This window comes from Heterodontus francisci, unplaced genomic scaffold (genome assembly GCF_036365525.1).
Source record: "Heterodontus francisci isolate sHetFra1 unplaced genomic scaffold, sHetFra1.hap1 HAP1_SCAFFOLD_61, whole genome shotgun sequence".
In the NCBI taxonomy this organism is placed as follows: Eukaryota; Metazoa; Chordata; class Chondrichthyes; order Heterodontiformes; family Heterodontidae; genus Heterodontus; species Heterodontus francisci.
Window position 1 is genome coordinate 3919946 of NW_027141441.1, and position 2955 is coordinate 3922900.

Below are 2955 nucleotides of genomic sequence, written 5' to 3' on the forward strand. Positions count from 1 at the left end.
GAGATCAGCCCTGGACTGTAGATGATCTGAAAGGGTGTTGTCTAATACCCCGAACATAATCCTGTCTCCATTCAGCTCTTCTCTTAAGTTGCTGTATTCACAATCCTCCGTGAGATTGTACAAGTCATTGATAAATGAATGAATACTCTCCCCTTTCTGTTTTGTATGCTTATTAAATTCAAAGTGATTCCTGACAATGCAGCAGCCAGCCGACGTCATCAGAGCGCTCCAAGCTCGCACATGCACAAACAGTCTCCTGCGCTCTGAGATGCTGTGCATGCTCAGCCTACGTCTTCCAGGACAAAGTGGCGCATGTGCGGGAAAACTCTCTCCCCACACTCGGCCACTCACTCCAGGCCGCTCGCTGCCCGCTCTTTGCTACCCCGCTCCCCCGCCCTCCGGCCACTTGCTACCCCCCCACCCCCGCACTGCCCTCTCTCCGTCCACGCACGCCCCGCTTCCCCCCCACGTCCCTCCAGACACTAGCTTTAAGCCATGCTGCTTCCCTCCTCTCGGGCTCTCGCTCCAACATTCGATCATTCTTCACCGCACCACCCGATAAAGCAAGGCGAGCCTCGAGGGGTGATGGGGCAATGTTGGAGCGAGTGGCCGAGAGGAGGGAAGCGGCAGAGCCCATGGCCTGGAGTGTGAGCGGCCAGAGAGCAGGATGGGGGTGGTGGTGGGTGAAGCGGGGAGTGAGCAGTCAGAGAGTGGGATGGGGGGAAACAGGGAATGATCGTCCGGAGAATGGGATGGCACTGTTTAGAGGGGATTTGAGGAAAAAATGTCTCACCTCGAGGGTGGTTGGAATCTGGAACACATTGCCTGAAGGAGTGGTAGAGGCAGGAACCCTCACAACATTTAAGAAGTATCTAGATGACCACTCAAAACGCCACAGAATACAAGGCTACGGCCACGTGCTGGAAAATGGAATGAGAATAGATAGGTACTTGATGGCCAGCACGGACATGATGGCCGAAGGGCCTGTTTCTGTGCTGTATAACTCTACGACTCTATGAAACCTCACTGAATTACAGAGGGTGTGCAGCACTGTCAGAGGTGCTGTCCTTCTAATGAGACTTCAAACAGCGCGACGTTCTCCGACTATCAACCAAAACGTGTCCTTTGTGTAGATATATTTTTTTAGAGATACAGCAATGAAACAGGCCCTTCGGCCCACCGAGTCTGTGCCGACCATCAACCACCCATTTATACTAATCCTACACTAATCCCATATTCCTACCACATCCCATCATTTCCCTACCACCTACCTATACTGGGGGCAATTTATAATGGCCAATTTACCTACCAACCTGCAAGCCTTTTGGCTTGTGGGAGGAAACCGGAGCACCCAGAGAAAACCCATGCAGACACAGGGAGAACTTGCAAACTCCACACAGGCAGTACCCAGAAATGAACCCGGGTGGCTGAAGCTGTGAGGCTACAGTGCACGCCACTGTGCCACTGTGCCATATTTGCTTATGAAATGACAGTCACTGCTCCGAAAGTAATTCACTTTAGGTGAATTAAGATGACTTGGTACTGGATAACTGGCGAATGCGCAAGAGGGAGCGGGGGACTGTTGAGGGTGGGATGGAGGCGGCGATGGCAACCTTTGAGGGGATTTTTAGGTCGAAGTTGTTTTCTGTGATAAATTGAGTAGCTCCATCTTTAATCCTGGCAGCTGCCTGAATGTCACAGACAGTGACGTTTCAGTGGAAGAGGCTGCATTTGCGCATGTGCTAGTACAGCGTCACATGGTGGTTGCGTTGTCAGTAAATGCAGCGTTTTAACTTTGGCTCCACGATGACATTTTTTTCCTCAATTAAAATAGGTCTTGAGTGTCTTAATAACTTCTTCACACGTAGCCTTCTGTTCTTCATGAGGATGTTGCCTGCACAGTCCCTCCATTGCAGACAATAGCGGACTGACCTGCTCCATGTCTGGCTTCTGCACGAGACCCGATGCAGTACAATACCTTGCAAAGTTCTGGAAACATCTCGGCCACTCCTCGGCTTGGTTCAGTCCAGTGACCTTTTCAAAGGTGCAAGCAAAGATTTCTCCATCTTCGCTTTGGTTTACTGCGGCCCCCATATAATGTTCTGATATCTGTCAAGGCTTAGTACACAATTTATAAGAATCTGACGGTTAAAATAACCTGAGTTTACTCTGCACATCTTGCATTGAAGGTTTCATCGACAACTCTCCATGAGGTGCCGTCCAGATTATATTACATCACTTCCTGTGATGATGCACACAGTCTATTTATATAATCTGCCCAGTAACAACCCAATGTCCACTCTTATATTATTGTACAGATGTGAGAAAAGCTGAGGATGGGAATGGAATGTCTGAATGAAGATTTCATGATGCTGATGATGGAAATGAGGCTGATCTGTTACCCATTCCACAATCCCTCTTGATTTTTGTGCATGTTTCTCGATGCTGTTTCAACCAAATTGAAAAAGAATCACAAATCCTCCTCTGGAGCCTCAGGTGTTGATTAGCAAAAGGAATGGTGGCCAAGTGGTAAGGCGTCAGTCTTGTAAACTGAAGATCACGGGTTCAATCCCCGTACATGCCTCATGATTAGTTTCTCACTTTAAATGTTATGTTTCCAGAATAGATGTCTGTTGCATTTGTTTCAGCCATCTGGAAATCAGTGTGATGTTGCACTTTATCCTGGACACTGGGAAGAACATGAGGAGTAGCCACATGGTCCCTTGAGCCTTCTCTGCCATTGATGGAGTGAAAATATCTGAGGTCCAAGCACTGAACCTTATTACTGTGCATTTGCTTGATATTTAACAGAGCTATTCTATTAATCCCACATCCCACACTCCTGTCCTTTCCCCCATTGCCCTGTTATATTTTCCATGTCAGGTATATATACAATTCCATTTAGAGTTCCCATTGAATCTGCTTCCACTGACCTTTCAGGGTTGCATTCCAGAC

At 48.2% G+C, this 2955-nt stretch overlaps 1 non-coding gene across 1 annotated transcript; it reads left to right on the forward strand.

Moving 5' to 3' along the window:
- Positions 1–2512: 2512 nt before the first annotated feature.
- Positions 2513–2584, forward strand: trnat-ugu (transfer RNA threonine (anticodon UGU)). The gene has a single exon. It is a non-coding gene; the product is annotated as a tRNA-Thr (tRNA).
- Positions 2585–2955: the final 371 nt, after the last annotated feature.